At 38.7% G+C, this 27990-nt stretch overlaps 1 protein-coding gene and 1 long non-coding RNA gene across 6 annotated transcripts in view; one reads left to right on the forward strand and one right to left on the reverse strand.

Annotated features, from left to right (window-relative positions):
* CSNK1G3 (casein kinase 1 gamma 3) overlaps window positions 1-19598 on the reverse strand; it is a 117630-nt gene extending 98032 nt beyond the window's left edge. For 3 of the 4 annotated variants that reach the window (XM_072860396.1, XM_072860398.1, XM_072860399.1), the window contains exon 1: window positions 18863-19113. The gene's annotated coding sequence lies outside the window, so the exon portion shown is untranslated. Of the gene's footprint in view, window positions 1-18862; window positions 19114-19465 lie in introns of those variants that run through there. The other variant, XM_072860397.1, reaches the window with a different exon arrangement.
* Window positions 19599-20111: 513 nt separating this feature from the next.
* The window catches only part of LOC140651078 (uncharacterized), a 37088-nt gene continuing 29209 nt past the window's right edge, over window positions 20112-27990 (forward strand). For both annotated transcript variants that reach the window (XR_012042252.1, XR_012042251.1), the window contains exons 1-3: window positions 20112-20294; window positions 21353-21479; window positions 27738-27941. This is a non-coding gene — a long non-coding RNA (uncharacterized lncRNA). The remainder of the gene's footprint in view (window positions 20295-21352; window positions 21480-27737; window positions 27942-27990) is intronic.

The raw sequence follows: 27990 nt of genomic DNA on the forward strand, positions 1-27990 counted from the left end.
TTTAAACGCTTTGAACTGAAAACACTTTCATTTCTTAAACCCATTTCTCACAAAGTAAAATTATTACTCAAATCATAGCTTATTACAGCATTTTAAAAAATCAAAGAGCCACTAGAGAAAAGATACTAAAGAATATGAACAATCACCCAAATAATTGCATCTGCTGAATCATGGATACTCATAGCATGGTCATAACTAGAAGATATTTAGAAATCACTAACTAACAGCTGACTAACCTTACCTTAACAATGAAGCACATGGAAATTTGTTTCACGAAGAAACATGATCACCTTACTATGAAAGGGAGAATGAACACTTGTTCTGAGAACAATCAAAAAACGCAAATGCAGATTCCAGTCCAAGTAGACTTGCTTAATGCAAGGGAAAAGGACTTCAGCAGTGAGTAATGAATGCAGTGGTGTGGCATGGTATAGACAGAGGCATCCAAGAGAAAAATACAAGCACATTTGGCTACAACATAATCTTGCAGGTTCAAGTACCACCACTAGATACCTGAAGTCACTTTCCAAACCATACGTCTCAGAGGAATAGACTCAATGGGAAGCAGTAAGCAATTTTTCCTCACCCACTGTGCTACAAAAGCTAGGGAAGAAATAAGAAAAATAGAAATGGAGTGGGTTGAGGTAGGACTTCAAGGGCACCATTTAGTACTTAGAAAGAAGGTCAGTACATTTGATGCAGCAGAATGCATAAATATTTGAAGTACCAAAGAAAAAAGACTTAAGTTCCATATCTCACTGGTCCTCCAGTGAGAAATAACAAGGTAAGCAATCCTAGAATTTTTAGTGCTAATGGACAGGCTTCATGGCAAATAGAAGCAACGCACCTAAGCACAGCATATTACTGCCATCACCACAGAGTAAAAAAGCATAGACAGTTACTAACACAATGCTTTGGTAATCTCAGTAGCAGTGGAACGCCAAACTTCCTGGCACTATTTTCCACACACCAAAATCTTCATACCACCAAGTGCTGAAAGACATATCTTGGAACAGTGAAAGGCTAGAAAGGCACTAATAGTTCATACCAATGATACCAGCGGGCCCTACAACAGAGCACTAGGACTACAGAAGGGACTGGGTATGCAGGCAAACCTGAAGAAATCCCAATCCGATTGCAGAGTTAATAGGATTCTTAGCTTACAAGTTTTCTATAGCTTACTTGTTGACACATATACAGTATCTAATCATGCCAAATAAGTTTAAAATTGTATTCTTCTAATGCATCACAACTTCATTTTAGGAGAAGAAAACAGTTCTAGTTGTCATTTATTTCAGATTTCCCCATTTTGTCTTTGTATTTAACTATCACCTGAGCACTGCATGTAGCCTTGCTAACTGAGCAGAAAACATAGCTGTAACAGGCTGGGTTCTGAGGGTGCTGAGAAGCAAGTCATGATGCATGAGGAGCATGGAATAACAAGCAGACAACATGAGCACAAAGGGCACCAGAAATTCAGTAACAGCACTATGGCAATGGTGATCTCTAAGAAAGCAGTTGTGAGCCAAAGAAAGTCCATTACCACTGAAAAAGCTTCCAATCTCACATTGTTTCAGCTCATGTAACAATAAAACAGTACTAAAGAGGCCAAGCTGGGAGTTCAAGGACAGATTATTTAGTATTTATGCAAAGCGTATTAGCTGCTCTGTGTGCCTGCTTGTCCAGATGAAGCCTTGTAGTTAACAAGACACTGAAGCTTTGCCAGTGAGAAAGTAATTTGCACAATACATTTTTTTTTAACCCATCTATAATCATAGGAGGATCTTTAATTCAGAAAGTCCAAATAATAACCAAGCCCACCCCTTAATAGTATTGAGTTACCAAAGATAAAGACTTGCAATATGTTTAGAATCTTCATTTTAAAAATATCCTATCTTCACACCCAAATACCTTTTTCTACAATTTAAGTCTACTATTTTAGATACCAGTTTATTAGGCACTAATGGCACTAGTATAAAAAAGCACTAGTATAAAATATAATGGCACTAGCAAAAAAAAGTATAAAAGGCACTAGTATAAAAAGACTTTCTCAAGTCAGTTTATACTAATACTAGTCTTCATCAACAGAACTTTTTCCTGATTACTCAATACACACACAGCCTCAGACACTGAAAATGTCTTATTATATAACATTGCACACTTAAACAAATATCAAATCAGATGCTCTTTTAAGCAATTTATAAGTTAATTTATTAATTTAAACAGCCAATTTGGAACAGAATGCTGCCAAAGAAACTATTACCAATATTTTTTAATGCCAGTGTTCACTCTGCAACTGAAGTTACAGCAGTTTAAGTTTTAGTTTCAAAAACTGAACTAATTTATTAGAAATCTTTTTGCTCTTTTTTTTTTTTTAATCTTTTGCAAGATGCCCACCCAGCCGCTCTCTCACTCCCTCTCCTCAAAAGAACAGTGGGAAGAAAGTATGATGAAAAAGCTCATGGGTGAAGATCAAGACAGAGAGATCACTCACCAATTAGAGTCACAGGCAAAACAGACTTGACTTCGGCGAGATTAATTTATCGCCAACTAAAATAGGATAAGATGGTAGGAAACAAAGACAAAGCTAAAAACACCTTTTCCCCACCCCCCTTCTTCCCAGGCTCAACTTCACTCCTTCATTTCCCATTCCTCTACCTCCTCCCCTCCCCTGGGTGGCGCAGGGGGACAGGGAATGGGGGTTGTGGTCAGTCCATAACTGCTCCTCTCTGCTGCTCCTTCCTCCTCATGCTGTTCCCCTGCTCCAGCGTGGGGTCTCTCCCGCAGGAGACAGTCTTTCAAGAACAGACTGCCCCAGTGTGGGTCCCCCATGGGTCACAGATCCTGCCAGAAAACCTGCTCCTGCATGGGCTCTTCTCCACAGGCCACAGTTGCTGCCAGGAGCCTGCTCTGGCGTGGGCTCGTCATGGGTGGCAGCTTCCTTCAAGACATATCCACCTGCCTCAGCATGGTCTTCTCCATGGGCTGCAGGGCGACAGCCTGCCTCAGCATGGGCTTCTCCATGGGCTGCAGGGGACTCTGCTCCAGTGCCTGGAGCACCTCCTCCCCCTTCTTCACAGAACTTGGTGACTGCAGAGTTGTTTCTCTCACATATTCTCACTCTGCTCTCACAGCTGCTGTGCAGCTTTTTTTACCCTTTCTTAAATATGTTTTCCTGGAGGCACCACCATCTTCACTGCTGGCTCAGCTGTGCCCTGCAGTGTGTCCAGCACAGGGCAGCCCTGGCCTCTCCTCGCAGAGGCCCCTGCAGCCCCCCAGCAGCACCTGGCCACAGACACACAGTGCATTTACAAAAGCAGCACTCATGTCTTTCAAATTTGTGAAATCCCAAACACTATAGGTGAGTAACTGTTTTTTTTAAAGCAGCAAGCGCTTCCAGGAGAAATACCCTACCACACACCTTTCAGTTTAAGAAACCACTGCTTCTGAAACTTTTCTGTCCATACACAGACCCACCACAAGCTGTTTGCCAGATGTCATTTTAAAAACTGAGAATGCACTACTAGAAAAGATAAGTTACAACGGATTCAAGGTATAAAGACAAGCTTGAGCATAAGCTTCAATATTTATCAAGTAGATTAGTTTTGTAAATGGTAGTAGCATTTTGAGAGCAAATCACAAAGCAAGAAAAAATATAATAAAACTCAATAAAATACTTCAGAGTAAATAGTAAATAAACTGATTACTGAATTCCTTCCTGAAAAATATTTTCTCATAATGTTTAAGCAATGCTTTATCGAGTGTTTTACTGAAATTCAAGGCAAGAATGCATGAAACCAAATACATTATTAACAACATAAATTTCAGGTTCCAAAAATGCATCTATTATATGGATGAATCTATTATATGGTAACTTATGCCCTTCCCTCTTCTGCTGTTGAACCAGCAGATATTCCAGTTACATTACGGGCATGCTTTTTTATATAAATTGAAATTAGCACCTTTTATCAGATTCCTGCTAAACAAACATCAGAAGCCCTATACGTTTTTCACAGACTACATATCAGAAGGAAGACACACAAGCATTCCTGCCACACTTTCTCCAGGACACAAGTGTTCTCTTACAACATTTCCTAATAAAATAATCTGCAGCTAATTTGAAATAAGGAGAGCACTTAGACTTTCTTCATATTGAAGTTCCTGTACAACATTTTATGAAGTATTTAGCTTAGAAATACAAAAGGCATTCATGGTTTTGTTTATTTACACTGAACTTACCTATGACACAGTTATACTGTTGATGGCAATATCTTTTTGTCTAGAAATAATGCTCACCTTCTAGAGGAAAAGCACTAAAAGGCAAAGATAGATAGAAAGATATACAGATATAGACATATATGTAGTACTTGCAATTACTTGGGCATGCAAAAACTTCTGATACAGAATGCAAGTAAATTACAAGTAATGGGAATTGGATTAGTTTTCCTAGACTGCTAAGGAAGATACAGCAGATTTTCCTCAAAGACTCAACATAATTCATAGGGCTTCGAAGTCAGAAACCATTCAAAAGTATGCATCATCTGAAGTGAAAAAATAACACATACAGTGTAAGCATTCTAAGTTATTTGCATAACCCTTTTCTTGCTATGTACTAGTTATATGGGCTATGGTCTCCTCACGTGCAATCTGCCTGGAAAATGTGCCGTCCTTGTCCTCATTTCACAGCTTCATTTTCTGTTTAACATTCATTTTTTATCTCTGCCTATATAAATGAGCACACTTGACCCATAAGCTTCAGCCAGACATCAGGGAATATTGTTAGGGTTTAAATAAGCATTCTTGCTCAAAAAAATAATGATTAAGTATCAGTATAATGGCAAACACACCACCAAAGCCAAGTTAACAAAGCAATGTCATAGGAGTAAAATTATTTTTATGCTCAAGTACGAAGAGGAAGACAAGGCAAAGGAAGCTATGAAAAAAAAGTCAAAATGGTATTACATAGAAGGAAAAGTAATTAGATCTTAATTGGAATTTAGATCTACAATCCACATAGATTGAGAATAAAAGGTGACATGAGAGTGGAACACCTGTAAGGAAGCAGAGTAACCAAGATGCAAAACTAACATCAGCTAACAGTGGTTTTGTTTATTTGATGGAATTTAATAGACATTCCCAAGCACTGTAGAGAGACTGGCTGAAAAGCAAGGAGAGGAGTGGGGAAGACAAGCAAGAATAGTGAAGACAATAGCTAGATACATGTTTCAGTTGACTAACTGCAGTCATACACCTAACACCTGCAGAACAGTAAAAGGAATCTCAGGCTCAGTTTTAGAAACGTAAATTAAAATCGATGGCAAAAGACAGCCAGGCTACTGGTCTGTGTCAACACATGACTTAAAAACACAACATACAGTCAAATTAACCACAAACTTAGCCATAAGACTATACTAATACCAACCCGAAACAAAATCCCAGTTTGCAATGAAGAAGCACGTAGGACAACCGCATTTGTTTGGTCCATTGAGAATTAACTATTTCTCCCAGTACTGGCTTTACCACATTTGATGTAAGGAGTCAAAGGCAAAATTTATTAGCTTGGATTCACCAACACACTGGTGTGGCTAAACTGCTAACTCTGGTACTACAGTAGTTACTCCCAGCTCAGGACTGTTTGTTCAGTTCTCTGCTCCATTAAATGAACATGCTATAATTCACCTACATGCATTATCACTTCCAAGCGTTTGTGGACTTGGCCTCACAACTTCAGTAATGTTCTTTCTGAATTGCAATAGGTGATTAAACACTTCTTCAACAAAGCCAAGGAAAGGAGTACATAGACCATTCCCTAAAGACCTCTACTGTCTGAAGGTTAGATGAGCAATTTTGTGGTATTTTAAAGCGGGAGGATAGACAACTATTTCCTTGAAGGGACATTTTTACTCTACAGAATATGTTTTACATATGGATGATTTGCACACAAAGCTTTCTTACTCAATAGACAAGGAGATTCCAACTGTGAAAATCCAGTTTGTTTGAAATATTTGTTTTGCACTCTCTCTACTCCATAAAATTCTACACAGAGAGCAACTGAATGAGTTTTAATGGAACTATACAGGTGTGTAAACAAAAGTGATCCTTCAATTCACCACTATACTCAAACTATTTTTTATTTAAATTCATGTTGTGCAGTTGGATAATCGTGAATAACTCAGAACACTGAAACCTCTCTAAGAATACATACAGAACTAGACATATAGAAATTAAAATTAAGCAAATATCTCACTTCCAAATGAATTAACTGTGGGAAAAGTTCAGTATTTTTTTCCTCTAACAAATAGATTATGATCTCTGAATGTTTTATACTTGCAAGAGTATCTGCCTAAACATTTAAAGAAACCTGTTTAAAGGCACTGAAGAAAAACACTGTAATAATCTATACATGGTGAATAATGGGTGAGCTAGAAAAACATATTCAGGCTCTATTCTGTCTTCTGTTCCATTATACACTCAGTGCATTCAACAGCTTTGCTGCTGTTGTTCCAAGTTCACACATCACCCAAAAGAACACATTATATATTAACCAAACATATGCTGCTACAAAAAAAAAATCTGTGAAGCATAACAATCTTTACCTAAACCTACATAGGAGAAATTTTCCTTTAAATTCTCTTAATCTTTTCCTCCTTGATTCAGTATTCAAAAGCTGATAGAGCAGTGCAACACGAGCTATAAGAAAAAAGCATAATTACACAAGGCCACAAAAATTTGATCAAATCTTCTAATTATATTTGTATTAAAGTTCTTCTTTTTCCAGTGCCCTGGAAACAGCTGCCAGTTCTTTAGGTTGCACCACTACCAAAGATCATACATACCCACTCAAACACAATTTCTTTCACATCTACTGGTGAAGAAAATCTCAAAGCCCCAGGGGGGCTGGCAATTTTGAGGCACCATTGAGTTTTATTATCACACAAGTATTTCTGATTTCTTGCACAGCCACACTAACTTAAGAACATCTCATTCAAAGTTTGCTTTAGGGTCAAAGTAAAATTATTGACAGAAAGTGGGAGGCTGCTGAAATTCAAATTCTAATATAGGCACTGGCACACAGGAAGAAGTGGCACACAGGAAGAAGTGACAACTAGAAGACATTTTAGACATCCCTAGATTACAGAGATATATATCTACACATCTCAATCTCAGTTGGAAATGTCCCAATTAACACTACCAGAGACCACATAACAAGAACTCTGCAGCAATAAAGACGTTCTAGGACCCTATATAGGGCAGGGTAAAAGACTAACTCATTTAAGCACCTTCTTTCTTCATACATCTCTCAAATAGCTGAGCTGCACCATTTTAATTACATGCAAGTTTACATATTACAAGGTATATGTCATAGCAATGTTCACATTCAAATGTGCAAGTCACCTTTAAAATAAAAACTTACTAGCTACTTCATTCCTTTTTCATGTTCGAGATTTACTCTTAAATAAACCATTCCACTGTCCAGAAGTGACAAAGTTAAATGAAACATACAACCATAACTGCTCCCTTAGGTATCATATGCATTACCTTTCAGAGTTTAATTACAAGATCCTATATCACTGCTAGTATCAGTATACTAACATTTTTCTCTAGTTTTAGAAAAAGCATACAGTAGCACAAGAGATAGGGAGGAAAAGATTCCATGAAAGACAAGGAAAGACTGTAAAGAAACACCTCTGGTTTAAGCACGAACCATTTAAAAATTCACCCAAGTTCCTACCATTTTCATACATCTTCAGTTTTTCTCACCCCTCAAGCTTCTTTGTTCACATAATTCTACTCCCAAGGTCTCATAGGTTTTGGCACTGACATTAATCTAGCAGCAAAGCTTCTCCTCATACCTCCCAGAAGAGTGCAGAAAAAGTTTCTAATGCCTCAGCCAAGATTTCCAAGAGCCTTCCTCTAACATTACACATAGTTTTTATGGAATAATTCACCTACTAAGTAGCCCTTATTTCAGATGGAGAACAGTCACGTTCGATTTCCAATATTCATTTGAATGTTACAAATACATTGACCACAGATAGAGTAACATGGAATTTTATTCAGCAAAACTCCTTTAGAAGTATTTAACAGTAGAAAAACTGCAATTCATACTACAAATCTGAAATCAAGTTCAGAATGAGAGCTGCGCTGTGAGGTAACCAATACATAATTCAAATATCTAATCAACTATTTCTGGTATTGTTTGTATGCCTGATAGAAAGATTAAGCTGTTCTTTCTAGCCTAGCTCTAAGATGACTGCATCATTTTCATTCATTTTTGTATACATGTCTCCATGCAACAGAGGACACCTGTGAAATTTCAAATCCACAGCAAAAAGGTTCACAACTGAAGAGCCCTTGAAAATTTAGGACAGCAATTTCTAACCTCAAAAAACTCTTGGGATAGAATTTAAATTGGAAAATATCTCTAAATTTATACATGATTTAGTAAGATTCATTGTTTACTTAATGAAAAATAAATCCACTCTTTAATAATTAAGTATTTAATTATTTTCAATTTAGTCCAATGAGAGAAATTCAAATACTTCATGCGACCCAAAAAAGTAGTTGCTATTCCAACAGTTTATTACAAATTGGTCTATAGCTTTTTCGTACAAATAGATGCTTACAATATTGGTATCACACCGCTTTGATGGTTGTTTCCTTTTATTGCTAATTTGAGCCTGAAAAGAAAAATACTTTCATATACAAAATCTAAAATAAACACAGATTTAAAAGGTTCATTGCATAACTCAAACATAACCAATCTGATTTTGACTTAAGAATATTATTTCATCATTTTCTGATTTCAGGTGCAGGAAAAAAAGGCAAAATCATTAGCATCTCAGTCAAAACTAAAGACAAAATGAGAGCACTGAAATATTCAGTACGTAGGACTTCCACAGATGCTACATACCCATGACAGGAGCTTGGAAAAAAAAAAACAAAACAAAACATTTCCAAAAATTTCTCCTGACACAATTTCTCTCTCCAGCTATCAATAACCTGTACTGAAATTGATCATTACTATATCATGTTACATTTCTTAGGTGTTCTCTAAATGTAACCTCAACATAATGAAAACTCATTCATCAGTAACTCATTTTGTTCACAACAACGTAATACACTTGATATACATGGGGAATTTCAGTCTAACTTTTGCAAGTCTAATGCAGCCTAATTTTCTAGTCTAACTCTTTTAACATTAAAAAATACAGCTTGGCATTATCTGCTCTTTCCTTTCTACCACTTCCAGCACACCTCAAGATTCGTCATACTTTCAGCTGTTAGTTGATTCATCTAAGAATGTTTTATTCTCCCATTTCTTAGGTACTTATCATTCTGACTTCAGTCAGGTAAACAACTACCTTGGAAGCACTGTAAAAGGACCATGCAAATCCTCTGAAGCAACACCATTCTTCCCCCCCCAAAAAAAAATATTTTGCGGCAGATGCAAAATAATCCAAGAAACAAGGACAAATTTTTCAGTTTTGCATAAGAGGACTGGTGTCCTCTTGAATGGACATGAGAGCATTCAATGGACATTCTCAACATTAATAAGATGAGAAACATATGGAACACACAAAAAGTGAAGATGCACCTGCATCAGATCTTCAGCAGTATCCACATTCAGGCCATCAAAAACCACTGTTCACATTTTTGCCCAGCCAGCCTGCCTTTCAAAATACTGAAGATCAGATCCCATATTTGCTACATTTATTCCACAAAGTATGCAATATATTAATGAGCTGGAAATACTTCCTAGAGTTTCAGCAGCAAAGAGGGAAAACAAGCAAAGCAACTACTACTTCTTGATCACATGCAGATCAAACTCTTCGCACTTCAAAATATACACGTTTATTTAAGAAAGCAAACATAATACCCTAATTTCAAAGGCAAATGAAACCTCCTTGTAACAGATCATGCAGGAGCTCAGCTATGCAATTTGTTTCTCAGTATACATGGCCTCAAAACATTTTTATTTTGGTTTGTGCTCTTCAGCACTCAAGGCAACTAGCAGTTCACAAGTGCACTTAAACTTTGGATTACCAGCTATTCCAACAAGGCAGTGTTTGTATCTCAAGTACCTTCTACATTACTACTTCTGTCTTTTTTACCTAAAAGTCTAAGTTTTCAACAAATTCTTCTATTCACATTCTATGACTCCCTCAGACAACTGTACTGTTCAGGTAGCATCCAGTCTTTTTCTGCTTCTACCTTCCTAATATCAACCCATTCTAGATTAACAGAACAGTTTTGCAAAGCAAAACAAGAACAGAATTTATGAATTTTGGCAGGCAAATGAGATAATCATCATTCCTGAAAATAATGAATTTTCAAAAAAAATCTATTTGTTTACTTTTACAGATTTGTAAGATTCTCCCCATACAACATTAAGTTCTATGTAGTTGAATGCAAGTCTACATACACACAGTCTCAGTCCACAAACACATATGAACGAGTCTCAAATAAGCAGCCTAATTGAAAATGTCAACCTAAGTCTGAGTGGCCTTCTCGTGAATAAAAATTTACACAGCCAAGCCTTCTAAAAAGTCAGGTTTTCCTGTCAAGTTGTATATATAAAAAAATCCAAAATTACATTTCCCTCTTACAGTATCAACTGCCACACATTATTTTCAATGAACATAATTAGTTCAAGATCCTAGAATGAGCTTTTAAATTTGCACATATATAGCTATTTCCCTAGGGAAAGTTCATCAGCAAACTGCATATGGCCACATATAATCCTTCTTTAATACACAAAATCTAACAGAAAAACAGCTTTATTTATTAACATATTTAATTAAATCTTCCTCTGTACAAAAATGAACCAAAAATATGTTATCTTTATTGAAGCTTGTTTAAAAAGTCCATTCTAGTTAAGCTACTGTAATTTTTCTTGTACCAAGGTTTGAAGTCACATGAAGAAATCTGAGGGCTATTAGTATCCAAACTTTAGTATCTGATCTGTACATTTAATTTTGTCACTTGAAAGACTACTACCTAACAAGCAATAATGCAGCCTTCGTCACCAACCAACTGCCAGTTCTGGTCAAAATACTGTCACGTCAGAAGACATGTACAGTACTCAGGGACACCCTAACTCAATACAATTTTTCCCCAAATGACAGACTGGACTAACAACTAACATCCCCAAGCAATCTCTTCATCTCTGTAAACTTAAAATGAACATCAACTGAAGACTGCTATTTTCTGTTCAGTGCATAAATATTTATATTTTCTCACTGACCAAGAAGAAAAGTTTGGCCCTAACCCACAAATCACACATCATTATAGGCTTTCACCACAAAAATTCCACCAACTTCACTTCAGGATTCCATGCAAGTGAATGCATTTACTTGGTTAAAATTTTTGTGCATGGATCCTTCTTGCAGGATCAAATAATCATCTTTTTAGAGTAACAGTTGAAAGCCAGTTTTCAGAAAGGAGTGGTATAACACAAGGAATAATTAAAAAAAAATAATGACAGTATTAAAGCTTATTTACTAAAGAGTGTTACATTTAACACCTTACTAAAGGTGTTAAGCGATGGTTAAGTAGCATTCCAGTAATTTGTTTTTTCACTTTTCCAACACCACACACACACTTAAATGAGTTATAGCTGACAGAAAGCTAATGCTGAGCTAGCTAATGCTACATAATGGATGCTTCCATTTCCTACATCAAGCACTGTACCATCAGTACTCAACTGTTATAGCAGAACAACTGAAAGGTATAGATTAGCTTAAAGCTAGGCTAAAGAAACTGTAAAGTTGAACATATATAAAAGTTAGAAAACAAAGCAAGGATAGCATTACATTTCATCTAACACCATAACTATGTCTGAAGACAAAATTATGCATGATGGTGAAGCACTCCAGTGCTATGTGGAAAAAAAAAATTTCCAAAAGTCCAAAAGACACTAATTCTGTTTTCAGGTTCAAATTTGGATAGGAAAAAGTACATAGTGTGCTCTAGCATTCCACAATGATTGTGAATAGCAGTTTTCAAAATGAGAAGCCTATTTAATTCACCAGAGAGACCAATTCCTCCCCACCTTTATCTTTAATTACATGGTCATATTCTACTGTAAGGAATTTGGCTCGCCTCTAAGTTAAGTTAAATGATTTTAACTCTGGAATTTTTCAGCTTGCAACTGCAGTTACATCAGACATTAACTCCTGTGCTACGTTCCTGAAAAACAAGCCTAGAAAATAAGACATCAGATGCTCACACCTGACAGATCATGATTTGACCCCATAAGACAGTCATCTATTGCCAGTAGTATTGAACATGATTCCTTTGTATGAGGCCAGACCTCCAGAGGCAGGTACTTACGTTTCACAGGCTTTGACAACACAGAACTACTGAGAATATGTTTCAGTACCTCTGCCTTTCCTCATTCTGACCTTACCAAAATTCATTTGCCCTCTCAACTGTTCCTGAATCACTTGGGTTTCTTCCCCCCTATAGCCTTCTTCTACTTTAGTCCAACTACAACTGTACTGCACTGCAGCTCAAAGCATGCTCTTCCATACATGGCCAGTATGGATTACATGCACTGGGATCTGAGAGGTGGGAAATACTCCATTGTCCCCCAGCTCACACAAAGCCCAGGTCACAGCCCTAGTCATCCACTCACTGTTAAAGTCATGTGTTTCCTCCCTTTCCTGGTTAGAAGCAAAGAAAACACAGAAATCACAAGCTGCAAAGTAACTCTGTGTTAAATTCCAGTGCCTGGCAGCACAGCTATCTCCCATCAACATGACAGAGCAGGTTCCAGAAAAGTTTTGTTCCATTCATGCAGCCCAGACTTAACACGGTCAGGAGGTAATTTTTGTAGAATTTCTTCCAAACCGTCAGCTCTGTTGGACCGTTATAAATGGTGTTTCCAAAAGCCTTAGACCTCAGCAAAACCTGAATACGTAACAATGAAGAGATTGATCAACCACCCCACCAAAACTCTAGTACATGCTTTATCTTAACAGTACCAGAACTCATCAGCAAGTTGGTTAGTTGGGTGAGAGTTTTTCTTTGGTTTTGTTTGGGGTTTTTTTCTCCCCCCATATTGTCCAGTCTTTCCCTATGTTTGTTTTCCAAATCAGCCAAGTGATTTAATCCAAACTATTCCTATTTCTTTTTGAGGCAGAAACTAGTATGAAAAACTTCAGACTTAATTTGACAATGTTTTTGGCACTGAAAATACACAACCTTACAACAGATGTTAACCATAGATGTTCCTGCCAACTCTACACATAAGGAAAGGGACAACCCACAGTACAGGAAAACGTCTCCAGAGTAAGTTTTGCCGCTATGAGTCTGTCAAGGTTTTCTTATGATAACCAACTACATAGCAATCAAATGATTCTGCTGCTTTAACAGTCTCCATAAATTAGATAGGTACTGTCTACAGCAATTAATTCCAAGTACTTTACTGTCAGATATAGTTGCAACTCTCCCCTCACATGTATGGCTTTCACTGCAATGTCTGCCTAAACGTCTTTATTAAAATTAAACTACAGCATTGCATTCTCAAAAAGGCTTCCATAAAGTTTTCTTCTTGCTTTACAAGTTTAATATGGAATAAAATGTTATAGATAAAACCCTCAGACACCACACTATTAGAGTCATCTTTCCACCTTTATATTGAACACATAAGATGTGCAGTGACACGAATTTAAAGAAAAAAATTAGCCACAGTCGAGATCTTAAATTCATCATTAGTCATCTAATATAAAACATACTTAAATCAATGACTTCTGATGAAACTCAGTGGAAAAAAGAAGTCTCCCAAAATTTTATACAAAACCAAGCAATACTGAATATGTAATCATCTGGTGTAATTGAAAGTTCTGAGAACAAAACAGCCTGTATGCTACTGACATCAGTTTTGCCCAGGTCTGATGGCAATTAACTAACTACACCAATTTTATTTTAAAACAAAATTCTCATACACTAAAATAAGAAAATGTCAGTATCTTGATGCAGGCACCATGTAGTAAACTCTTAATTTACTACTTAGGGAGACTAAGACAGACTCAGACTAAGCAAATTGTTCCTCAAAAGCAACAATGTTAGCCAAACTTAGCTCTCTATCGATGAGTGTTCAACGCCCACACAGCCCCATTTCAGTAACTTCAGCTTGTTGCGTATGTTCCATGTTTCACAGTATTCCCAGGCCTCCCTTTGTTACATCTTGAGCTCTCTTTTTTGCAAAACCGCTAGTTTCTTCCCGCAATAAAACTCTTTACCTTCACTTCTCACTCAGCAAAGAGAGATGTACTGTTGCTTGCCCCAAACTACAAGCTGCAAGCTGAACAGCTCTCAAGCTATTACCACACAGAATAGATAACGTCCTTCCTTCATTGTGGATAGTTAACAAATATCTACTCTACCTAAATTGTTTTGTTTTGTTTTTTATGAAGCTTATAGGAACATACCTTCAGAGGCATAAAAATCTAAACCTGGTTAAAACTGCCCAACAAGTTCCACATTTGTATAGGCAGCAGATGAGAGAACTGCAGATAAAAAATACCTTATTTCCTTAAAAAATAGACCTTTTTTTTTCAGAAGAAAATTCCAAGTATAATCAACAGATTCTACTTAGAGCTCAAAGTCAGAAAATTAAAAGCAAACATTAAAAGAGCAATTCTGGAAGGCAAAGACATTTATCTCTCTCCATCTTTCAAAAGCTTAAGAGTACATTTAGCCATTCTGTCTTCCTGTTGTCTGGAATTGGTAAAATTCTTCTCTGCTTGTTTACTGTTACCTGTAAATTTGCATTTCATCATTTGTTATCTCTCCAGATTTAGAGATACCTCAGCCTACTGGCAGCAAATGTTAAACAGAAGTAAAAACTTTGATAACCTGATACCTTGAGCAACCTGCTCCTGGAATACTGTAAGAAATGAATGAGTAGCAATTGTTTGAGGCAATCTTCCACAGAAAGAGAAATGAAGAACATTTTATACTGAATTCTTTGTTTTCAGAAGCCAGTGTTTGCAAGGCACAAGTAAGAAAATATTAGTGGTCAAGGTTAGAGTGAAACATCTCTTCCCTTAGAGAAAACATGTCCCTGACTGCAGTCTCTACAGTATTACTTCATCTTCCCAAGATTACTGCAGAATTGAAGATATCTGTATTTATATGGACATTATCTACATTTAAACTGACATAAACAATATCAATAATATCTGAAATTATGTACTTCATTTTAAGCTACTAGAACTTCTCTAAAGCAACACTGAATACCTTTATAAGACTGCTTTATATCATTAAATTAAAAAGCTGTTGAAACATGAAAAGTCTTTTCACATCTTTACATATAGAAATGCAAGCTGCTTCATTTAAGTCCAAATATAAAGACCTAAAATGGACAATGTTTTCTTAAATACAGAAAGGTACTCAAGAGATTTTTCTATATATCACAATACAATTTTTAAATAGTACTGTCTTCTAGGCTGCAAAGGTGTGTCCTACCCTGGACTAAATCACAAGTTCCAGCATCACAAAGGTAATCTGCCAAGGAGCCCCTACTTCTGAAGCACAACAGTATTTTTCTGCAAAAATACAGCCCATGCAGCCTTCCAAACATAACAGGTGAACATTTACTAGGTAATCAGCACCTCAAGCCCAAAGACAAATTGAACCAAAAAGAACAGTTTTAAGGCTGTTAAATACAGACAACTTAAGTCTGAAATTTTGTTTTGAAAAATGCAATTAGACAATATAATGAGTCAGCATGATGGCTCCCTTCTCCTGCTGCATCTGGCCACAGGTACCTGCTGCTCCTGTTGCTTATTTTAGACCAGCCTCAGCACTCAAACACCTCTGTAAAGCCATTAGACTCACTAACCTAGCAGAAAGTTCACACACTCAACAGTAACTTGCTACTGAACAGAACTACAGTGAAATGTGTTCAAACAAAAATGCTCTGTGCAACAGAAGAAGGATAATGCAGTTCAATAAACATCCTAGGAGAATGCACTGGTGAACACATTGGTAATATTTTGATAGTGTAGCATATTTAATATTTACAAATATTCTCTGCACCTTTTCTTAGGAAGAATCCTCCTACTCATTCATTTAAGGTAATGAACACATCTATTGAATACTAGAACTAAAATATAACAGGTGAGCTAAATCTGATCAAAATAAATTATTCTATATTTTTGGAACATAACTAAGTACTTTACTACTTACTAAGAATTTCAGAACTTCATTTGAAAGTACTGCTTTCAGAAAGCTCTCTAAGTAACCAAAATTCAAACCAATTCTACAGCACAGACTGGAGTATAATGCCCCCCCCCCCATGCCGAGGAGGAGACATTAAATTATAAGTGGCTTACCTAAGGTCACAGGGAGGGACAGATGTTCCAGTCACTGTCTTTATCTGTGATCATCAGCCTAGCTTTTAACTACTTTCTTACTAGTCTGCTTTTATTTATGCAACTGTTTAGCTTAAACATTTTTCTTCACTGAACTATTTCAGCTGTGGCCCACAAACCCCTAGAATCCCAATGACAATGTCTAGGAGGCTGCTCAGAACTATACTGAGAAAAACAAGCTCAGCAGCAGCAGGCTTCATTTCACTGCATCAGTCCTGCAGCAGCACTGAGGAAGCATTAAAATGCCTGCATAGCCAAAAAAAAAAAAATTAAATTAAGGATTGCCAGAAAGTATACAACAATTAGATAAAAGTTACTTTTCTGCCTTTTAATAGATGATGGAAAACAATTATATAGAAGTCTCAAAACACTTCTGAAAGAACATTAAAGGCCCAGAAGCAAAGCAAAAAAAATGTTATATTCCTTATGCTTTTGCCTACTCTTCCAGGGTACATTAGTTGCTCCTTGGGAATATACCATCCCATTTTCACTGCTAAATAACCCCCAGGTATCATGATGAATTTAAGATCATCTAACCATAGTCCACTGCTGAAAAGCATTGTCCCACTCTTCCCCTAAACACTGCGTCAGCTCTTTTGCTCATACAACTGTGGGTAGGGTACATAGGATTGACTGAAAACTCTTGCAGTTAGTTTCCAGTTGAATCAGTGAACTTAAACTGTGAAGAAGCAGCACCCCAAACTCCTTTACAACTTTGTTCTTCCTGTGGTTTGTGTGTGCCTTTAATTGCATTATTATTTTTGTGTATGCCATTCCAAAACAATCATTTAAAGTAAAAAGAAAAACCTAAGAAACAAGAAATAGCTGTATGTTTTGTTTATAACAGACTGAAAAAAACTGTTTAGCTGGTATGACTTATTAAGAAAAGTTAGAGATAGTAAATGCAGCTGATCAGTACCCTGTTCTTTAGAAAGTTGTTTTTTGTAATTACAGGCTACTGGAGAAGAGTAACCACTGCCACTTCCCTATTCCTCACATTTGATCTATTGTTGTCTCAAAGTCATAACTAAACCAAATTCATCTTAAACACCAGGAGACTTCCTAATATTTTATTAAAACACAATTTTAAGACAAAAGTAAAGATGTTACAAATACATATAACTTCAATACTTCTAATCACAGAACAACTTAGCATAGTCACTACTGAAGCGTAAACAATCCTATTTTCACAGGACACACTTTGTGGATGCAGTTGGGACACTAAGTTTTGATACACTGCATCAGCTTTAAAAATTTATTTAATCTAGTTATGAGACTATTAAAAAGTGAAAAATTACCACAGGAAGTAAATTCAGTCTTGTTAATCGTACATAAGTAAACTAGATGAGGAAAAACTTTTGCAGGTTCAGTGACTTTTTTTTAATGGAAGAACAACTTCAAAAAGGTTATTAAGACAGGGCCTGCAAGTCTTCCAAACAAACAGGTTAAATCTCCCAACTAACCTTGAATATCTTTATCTTGATCATGCAGGAAAAAAAACAACACAGAAAATGCAATATATCACTGTATCAGAACTGGTATTCTAGATTCTGAAATTTGGTTACATTTTATAAACAAATCTATTTGATTCAAAAATACAGTAGCAAGACAAAAAGATACTTTTCATTAGCTGAAAGTCATTCTCAGCTGATGAACTAGTCTGCTGTTTGCCAGGTAACTTCTCTATTTCAGGCCAGCACAATAACATACCACTTATTTCCATTACAAATACTGTTTCACTTGTTGAAACTCCTCCAGTCAAAAGAAACTGACAAAACGATGTTGAGGTCAGTAGAAGACATCTCCTAAAATATAGTTAACAAAGCAACCTCTATCTCACCTTTTCCCTCTAAAAGGAAAATTGCATTACTCCCATCTTGGATTTTTAACATCCCAACGCAGCTCAAGATAAAATGCATCTGCTAGACATTTATTAGCATTTGGAAAAGGTGTGAATCTACAGCGTAGATAAGTTGTTTATCCCTACAAGTAGTCATAACCCAGGTAGCAACACTTAATACACTTAGCAGTGTGCTTCACTTATGATCATGCTTAAGAATATGCAAAATAAAGGATAATTTTGCACAGTATATATTTATAACTATGTATGTACTTACAAAAGATCTTACATACAAAATGCATTAAGAAAAAAATTTTCGATTATCTTCCAACTCCTTTTACACATAGCACATCACTTTAACACCCATTAAGGGTTTGCCAGCAAAGTTAACAGGGAAGCCTGAAAATAAGCTCTGTAAAAGTTTCACAGCAAATCACCTGAAATATAACTCTTAGAGATTTTAATGAATCAAACTTCAAATCAAACCACCGTATTCAGAGTGCGTTTGTAAGTAACTTTTTTTTAAAGAAAAAAAAAAGCACTGGCAGCTCAGTTTGCCTCTAATCTGCTCAACCAAGGCAGTACAAATGCACCCCAGCAACCTGTTTCTACAGAACAGGAAAACGAACTTACTCACTTGTTCCTACAAAAACAGCTCAATGCTCGGTCGGACTAATCACCGCCAGCACCACCGAAATCGGCGATTAGTCAGGAAACCAAACAAGCCGGCAGCAACACTTCTTCTGGAGAGGGCAGTCGGAGGTCTCACAGCGACAGCCTTTGCTACCCAGGCGAGAAGCTACAGGAAGGCGACGGGCCCTTCCACCGCCAGCCGCGGGTCGCGTCCCCTCGCTCCGCGCTGCCGGCGCCGCCACGGCCCGCACTGCGAGGCGCTAACTCCCGCCCGCCTCACCCCGCGGGAGGGCGCGCAGGCCCCCGGCGCCCTCCCGCCCCTCACCTGGAAGAAGGAGCGCAGCGCGACCCGCAGCGGCTCCAGCACAGCCAGCCTCTCGCCCCGATCCCCCCGCTCTGGCGGCCCCGCCCGCGGGCCGGTGCCGCGAGCCCCGCCAACCGCCACCTGCAACCGCCGCCGCGCGCTCCCGCACGTAGGGGGCTCTGCCCCCCCCCGACCCCGCGGCTACCGGAGGAAGGGGGAGGGGGCCGGTTAAAGGCCTCGGCCGAAAGGGGGGCTGCGGCCGCCACAATCGACGCCCCTCCGAAAGGCGGCCAGGACAGCTACCTGCCGGCTCCGCGGAACAGCAGGAGCCGCTGTGCAGGAGCTGAAGGGAACCGGCTCCGCCGTGCGACGGGGAGGGAGGCTCGGCGCCCGGTATCCGGCCGGCAGAGTCGGCGGCGAGCCCTTCACGTCTGGGCACTGCCCCCTGATCCTGCCCCGCCGCGGGAGCTGCGAGATGGGGCCAGCCCGGCAGGGTTCAGCCGGAGAGGCGTTCCGAAGCGGAGAGCACACAGCGGCACGGAGCGCCCCACCCTCCCACCGCGGCAGGAGCCCGGGGCGGGCCGCGCCTCCGCCCGGATGCGGAGGGGGCGCGCGGGCGGGGCCTCTCGAAGAGGGGAGAGGGGAAGCCTTCGGCCAAGGACGATGGGCGCCTCTCGCCCTTGGTGCGAGAGATTGACAGGGCCCGCCGGCCACTCGGGAGGCGAGAAGAGAACGCCGGGCCTCGGGAGGGGGCGGGGCTCGCTGGTGGGCAGAGGAGGTAGCCAATGGGGAGGGGCTGGGCGTGGCAGTGCCCGGGGGGCGGGGCTGAGGCGCGGCGCCAGTGGTGCGTTTCGCTGCCGCTGGGTCCCTCCTTAGCGCTGAGGGGCGGATAACGGTCAGCTGGCGGCGGGCGGGGGCGAGCGGCAGCGCTCGACGGGGTCCGGCTGGGGGACGGCGCTTGAGTGCGCTTTGGGCACCGCGAGGCGTCTGACTGCCCATCCCCGGCCGCGCCGGCTCCGCTGCTTCCCCTCAAAACTTAGAGATCCGGTTCAAAGGAGGCGGCAGCGGGCTGCGCCCGGCGTGCGGTGAGCCCCTCCCCCTCAGCTGCTCGCCTCCCTCGCCGTAAGCCTCGGTGAGCTGACGCGCTTTGCTGCTCTCCTTAGTAGGGGCAAAGGTAGCTGCTTAAAATGGGAAGGGCTGGCTGCCGGAGATGGCTCTGTGCCCGGGCGCGGCTGAGCCAGTTGCAGACCGCAGCCGCGGCGCGCCTGGAAATAAGAGCTCGCCTTAGTCCTCTGGTGGGCACCAGTCCCCAAAATGCCAATATCCTCTGACGTCGGACTGCTCAAATCTGGGAGTTTCTCCAAAATGCTATTGCCCGTCTCGTAGTCCCCACCTTTGATGGGGATAACGCCGCTGTTTTGGCACTGTGGTTTCAGATGGGTGAGGTTACACGCTGCTAGCTTCACTCAGGGCTCGGGCGTTCCCTGTGTATCCGTGCAGGAAACGCGGAAATTGGAGCCTCACTTTCACTTGATGGCTGCGAGAACTACCATGTAAATGTTAAAAAATAGACTTATAAATGCTATATAATGGACTTAGTGCCAACAGTTGTGCAAAAGAAAAGCTCTTTAGGCCCTTTTCTTGTTCTCCAGTTACGGGAGAGTAGCATTTGGGCCACTGAGGATCTAAAGTTTTAAGTAAAAGGATTTTTTTTTTCATTTGAAAACTTAAAAATAGCTTTAAAAGTTTATTAACAGCTTGTTTTATAGTCATTATAAAAATGGAGGAGAGAGAATGCAAAGGATGTGTTGGAGCTTCTGACAGATCCTGAGTATTGCTTGCCCAGATAATTTTTTAGGGAAATTTTGCATCTTTCCAAAACCACCTAGAAATCCTTGCAGAACAAAGAATTAAAAACAGTATAGTTACAAGGGACTTTAAGAAGTCATTCACTCAGTCTTCTTTTCCCCAACTGTACATTTCCTAGTCTCAATAGACATTTTAATTGCCTTTTCAAAAAATCTCCATAGGCAATCTGTGCTGTTACTCCCATTACGGAAGACTGCTGATGTTTAACTGTGATCTTGTAATTTAAGCCCCTTGATAATTGTCCTGTGTTCATGCTAAGTATTTTGTGGTCTGCTGATATATAAGGCAGACCTCAGTAACGTCATTGTCTTTCATTCACAGAAATGTGTAACTCCTCGTTTATCACATGGAGCGCGGATGCACCTTCAGAACATCTAACTTTCTTCTAGCAATTCACCTGGTCTTCTCTAGCATCGTACAGGATGCAGTCCTGGGACAATGCAGAGAGGTTTGTGCTGTTTTGCATTAAAAGTTTCCCCTCTGTAAAAGATGGTTTTATCGAAGGGGAGTGAGTGTATACTTAGTTCCGATTAGTATTGCAGGATCCTATCAGACACTTAAGCATTCCACTCTTACAAGCAACTAAGCAGAGACAAAAAAAGGTCTTGTAGAATCTGTCTTCAAATTTCCTATCAACTTTAATCAGAAATGAATACATTCTCACTAATACTAATATTGCCTTTCCTGAGCTTTTCTAAACAGGCTGTCGTAACCTAACAACAAGTGGAGACTTATTTTTTATGTAAAAGCTATAGAGTATTTTTCCAGTTAAGTTATGATTTCAGACTTTAAAAAAAAATGCAATTCATTGGCCTTCAGTTCAACTCAACAGATTACTTAACAACCTGGAATTGTAGGATTTAGGTGAAGAACATAAGGCAAAAGGGAAAGATGTCTTCCACATCTCAGAATTTGAAACAAAAAGTGCCTCTGTTTGGGGTGGTTAGAATTACAGTCAGTTAGGCTGCAGGGGTGAAGAAAGTGGATAATTGCTACAAGTAAAATGTAGCAATTACTCTTAATCATTAAGAACAACACAGACGTACCATGCCGTATGTCAAGTACATAAAATAGGAAAGGAATGCTGTGGCTTCAACTTTATGATGTCATGTGGCTTCAACTTTATGATGTCATGTACCTTGCAATGCACATGCATGAATGCTGTTCCAAGTGAATGAAAAAGTACTTCCAGTGTTTAATCCTAGACTGAGGATTGCCTTCATGGAATCCTTTGAAAATTCCTGCACACAAAGCAAAATAACAGAGCTTGCCAGATACCATGCCTCTTAACTTTCCAAAGCTTTTCATTTTTCAAAAGTACTTTGTCATAAAGTTGACAACATATATCATTCCCTGCGAAATTTCAACTTTCATTTTAATATTCATCATTTTGCATTGAGATTTCAACAGCTGTTTCCACAAGCCTACACAATTTCATTTATGCAGTGTTTTTCTGATGAACTTAATCCTCCATGATATGCTAAAACATCTAATTACTAGATACTAGTAAATTAGGAACTTGCACTAAAAAAACCTACAGGCATAAGTTCTGGCTTTTAAGTATTACAGTTCAGATTTCCCTTAACAGCTCTTCCAGTTTGTTAAGATCTTTGTTTTTTTCACACATGTGGAATAAATAATCATATGGTTCCTCCTTCCATCCAATGTTTTAAAATCATATTCAGTTCTAAATATTGGTATTTTTTCCACTGTCATATGACTTGAGCCAGTCAAGCTCATTTAGAATGATTGCTCTCACTGTGGTATCTCGATCACAGTCCTTTCAAATTTCTGCCATTCAGGATCCTGTAACTTAATCCATGTACCTAAGAAGATCTCAACACCTAAAAATAGAGCTAAACAGGCAGTAATATAAGCTGCTCCAGTAAATTAATTCTTTCTTATAGATCATCTAAATCCTGTTTGACTAACCTTTAGCTTAAGTTTTTTGTTCTAGACTAAGAGATTGCAGTGTATGATACAAAAATTACTGCAACATAGTAAACTAGAGAGTCATGAGCCAGCACTTAGCCAACTTTTAGCCCTGTGTGGAGAGGCAGTGGAGGGAATCTGTTCCTGGCTACTGGAAATGTGTGCCTACAAACAGAGAAAACAAACAACACTGGGTACTTTTAATTTGTTCTAAAGTTCGTGCATTTTGGCAGCGCTCACTGTTTATGAAGGAGAAAGCCTTACCTGGCTGGACTTCGCTATATGCATTGCAGATTGGGGTTGAGGTACACTTGTAGGTTCCAAAATTTCAGGACCACAAGGAGCCTTTTACGGGCCTCTTCTGAACATAGAGAGCACAGCAAGGAACCTAGACTTAACACCATGTGAGAGAAAGGTGGGGCTTGCCTTATGCTGTGCATGAATGGGGCCCAGCAAAGAACCAGGAACTTGTGCAATTGCTGGTGTAGTGCTGTCATTGCTAATGATGGTGGCAAAAAAGCATGCCCAGTTGGAGAACCCCTGTAATACATCATCCTCATACATCATACAACATTAAGCAGTTGACAGAATGTCATTACTTTAAATAAAAAAGCAAAATCAGGCTTCAGCTGTTTATGTCATCTGACCCACATAGAAATGTTATACTACTTTCTCTCCATAATCCTGAAGTTGGTGGTTGAGCTGACTGCTCAGCGGTTTGCTCTTCTCAATTTTTCTTCAGAAGAACTCCCTATAACCTTGGGGGGAGTACTCTGACATGAGGGAGAGATGTGAAAAAGTGCTGTGTTCAGGCTGATCCCTTCCAAACTAATGGACAACAATGAGCTTTTAAAAGCTGGTGGAAATAAGAAGTGCACAAAAAAAGCAGAAAGAGGACATGTAGATCTTCACTGGTGCCATGCCTCAGCTGCATCAAAATCTATTTTAGTACAACTGGGGAATTAGCCCTTTAAATTGTATAATGAAAAAATGATGAGTCACATCAAGTGAAAGGACTGAAAAGGCCACACGGATGAGAACCATGTGATGAGGTACAGAAACACAGGCACTTTGGCAAAATGCTAGAATTCTCAAGTTTGAGATAGTGATAAGTGACCTGTTTGTTGATCCAGGACTGCTTCATAGAGAGGATTTTGTTTGAGCATTTTAAGCTTTTAAGCATTTAAGCATAGACCCACTTCAGCCAATGGTAATCACCTTGTCATTTATCCAAGAGGTTGAACAGAAGTTACGTATTTTTTTCATTTAGGTAAAAGTGATAGCCAAAGCTCAATGTTTAGGGAAAAGAAAAATGGATAGAAAGATTTCTGCAAAATTTTTAAGAGGTATTTGAAAAGGTTTTCTGCCCCATAAGCACTTTCAAAGTTAAGCTTCCTGGTAACTGTTGAAAATAACACTCAATCCTTGTGGTAGACTATTTAGAAATAAATGTATTGATTTTATGATAAAGCTACTTATTTATTTTCATTCTATGATTCCAAGTGTAATTGATTTAATTTAAAGCTGACACAGACTTTTACAAACAGAGCTTTCTTTTATTAATATAAAGAGGTTTTTTTTGGAGTAACTTTTTTTTTTCAGTAGTATAAAACTCCTTTATATTCTCTTTACCCCATTTTCTCTTTTCAATATGTTTTAGAAGTGTCTTCATAACTCTGCAAGTTGAATGAAAAAAAAATCAGGAGAAATACTGCTATGATGTAAACATTTTAAATATTTTTCAGGCACTGCATCTTTGTGTTTATTTTCCTCTCTTAATGTTACAGTCAGGGAGTACAAATAAACTATTTATGTGTTTCAAGCTATTCCGCAATATTTCCACTTCCTTTCATAACAGCAATTAGTCAAGTTCAGGATTTTTAAAATGCTGCATTTGCTAATATATCACAAACTACACTATAAATTGTGCTTGTTTTGAACGCCAGCTGCTAAATGATTCACGATCAGGCTTCACCAGTATTTGCAGTTCTTCCTAATCTTTTCCCTTGAAGAGGAGCAATGAATAGTCCTTTTCCTGAATCTATATTTTTACCCTTCTTACCCCCAATACCCTGCCCTCAAATCCTTTTCTCTAGTTTATGAATTATTTGAATTCTACATTAGAAAATAGATAGTGAATTAGTCACAAAGCACTAATTCTTAGTGCCCAAAGAGTACTAACAACGCGACTCTTCTGCCATGCAAAATTTACATTTTCCAACCATTGTTCTAACTGCTCTTCCTCAGTAACTGACTCACCCACTCTGCCCCCTAATCATTTCCAGAATAGGTTATGTGAACAACAAAGAAAAAAAAGGAACGTTTATTAGAAGCAGCTGGTAAAAATGCAAATGAACTCTTTTTTTCTGTAGACTCCTCTGCCTCCCTCTCATCATCTCTTAGAGCTGTTGCTTTTTCCCACATGTCAGATGATGGCCTTCAGTGTTTTCCAAAGGAAATCCCACCACTGTCTGTATTCTGTCTGCTTCCCATGAAACTGTCTTCGTCTGAGAGATGAGACAAAATGTTTCATAATAGCACCAAGTTAATTTGTGTGCTATTGTATTGAGTATGGTCAAAAGTCACCAAATATAGCCAAAGGTCACCAAATATAGATCATTTAAATGGAAAGTATGTGGGGGAGCAGAGCTGTACTTAGATGAGGGGACTCATTAATTAGCTTGCTGAATCACTGCAGCTCTTTCCCAAAGCCAATTATTTTTCTTTCAAAGTCATATAACATTACCAAGAATATCCTGTTACTTGTTAGGAGATCACATATTCCGTAATTTCTGTAAGCCAGATCTCTTGCACATGTCAAAGGCTCCCTCCATTTCAACACAAAAGCCTCCTGTGTGCCACCTTTCCTTAGCAATCTTTTGGAGTCTGTATCTGCCATTAATTCTGTGTATACCCTAATTTTGACTATCCAAAATCACAAGGGTTCCTTTTGTCCTTTACCCTCACATACCAAAAGCCATGCCATTTGTGTTCCTTATTTACATTCTACGAGTCATTTTCCAGCCTTGTTCTACAGAGTGTAGTTCTACAGAGTTCTACATTTACATTTTGCCGTTTCTATAAAACCAGTTGACTAATGGAAAATTATGAAGGTGCTTGAGTCTGTCACTCTACTAAACAAGCAGAACAGAGTCTACAGGTTTTCCTTTTTTCCCTTTTTGGCTTTTTAGTTGTCCACCCAATCAATAGCATTCTGCCCATTGAAAATAAAAATTTTTCCTGAAATTGAGGAATTGATCAGATACAGAGCTGCGTGGCAGAATTATGGCTGTGCTGCCTAGACCAAGTGGTTTTTATACAGTAGAAGCTAGAGAATTCACTGAAGATTTGTGTCCTGTTATACTGGCTCTTATGAAAATGGTTGGGAATGCATATTTCTCATTGAAATGTTAAGGAGAAGCAAATAACATCCATCATCACCTACGTCTTGCTTTCCTATTGGAAATAACTAGTTTTACAGTAGTAAAATTCATACTCAGATTTGTATTGCTTTTGTTTGGTTTTCCAGATATATATATTGCACTGGATTCATCACTGTATTTTGTTTTCTCTGAAAGCTGAGATCAATGAACTATATTTCACAGATAGGAAATCAAGGCAGAACCTGGCCCTAAAAAAAATAACTTTGCTGCTAACTTGCTTTCAAAAGGAGATTCTCTTGGCTTTATTTATGTTTCTATCGATGCTATTGATTTCTTAAGAGTTTCTTCCACTAGTTATGAATTAGAAGGCTTTGAACTTTTATTTTATTTGAGCAGTAACCCTAAAGAAGCCCTATGTATCTTTTTAAGATATGAGTGTTCAATTTCTGGAAATTGGATTCATATGGATTTGGAGGGCAAAATAAGACTTCCTGCTCCATCCAGAAATAGAAACCATTTATATCGTCAGGTGGAGCATAAGGGATGAGGTACTAATTGCTTGTCTTCCTTAACATCATTGCCTTTTCATTAATTCAATAAAAGTCTGTTTTTAAGTGCTCCATATGTGCTCTGTGTTACTGCTATTATGTAATTTTCTCCTGAAACTCACTAATGATGTGCTGAAAACGGGGCTATTTCCACAGAACTTGTCTTCTTTATTCATGGAAAGTAATAGGATAGTCAGTAAAATAGTCAGTAAAATGCTAAGCTCAGGGGATGATGATTACTATGACAAGATCAAGGACATTTCTATGAACTGCTTTTCTGTGAAAATCCTTGCATTTGTAATTTACAAATTCTGGCAGCTGCTATATAAAAAAATTGGATTATGTGGGAAGGGTGGAGAGATAAATACAATGTGAGCTTTTTTTTACAAATAGGTTGCTATACATAAATTATTAGACATTCTATTAAAAACTATATTTTTGGGGAGGAGGGGAGGGTGTCCCAGGAATTTAGGTATTACTATAGTCAGTTAAATTGAAGAGAGAATTTTTTGACAATCCAAAATTGCATAAGCAAATTTCTAGTTCTATGGATCACATTTTATCTTTAGTTATATTCTATTGACTAGAATTGACTAGCTCATATATTTCTTAATTTTCCCTCCTTTGCTTTCTAAAGACAAAGATGTATCACTGCTCAGAGGTATCATTGCATGCTTCCCATTTTAATCTGAAAAAAAAGTTAACTTTTACAAAACTTCCCCATTCAGCTAGGAAAAGTACTTTGATAAGATACATTGCAACTGCTTTGTATTGATAGCAATCCCATCTGTGGGATAATAGCTGGAGGTGACTTAGAAATTAAACTTATATTCACACTTTTAGGTAAGGTACAGCATTGAAGAAGATTCCCAGGTGGAATGGAGCTGACATGCAAGGCCATTCCATGGAAGTTCCCTAGGCCTGTAACCTTAGACGTCAGTGGCGCCAGGGGAGCTTGATGTACTGACTCTAAGAAGGTACTGTTCGGAGGGTGGAGCAGTGTGGAGACGCCGCGGCCGGGCTCTGCAATTAAATGGGAACTCAAAGGTATTGTGTGTGACCAGTAAGCTGCACATTTGCTACCCTGGGCCAACAG

This window comes from Ciconia boyciana, chromosome 4 (assembly GCF_034638445.1).
Source record: "Ciconia boyciana chromosome 4, ASM3463844v1, whole genome shotgun sequence".
Taxonomy (NCBI): Eukaryota; Metazoa; Chordata; class Aves; order Ciconiiformes; family Ciconiidae; genus Ciconia; species Ciconia boyciana.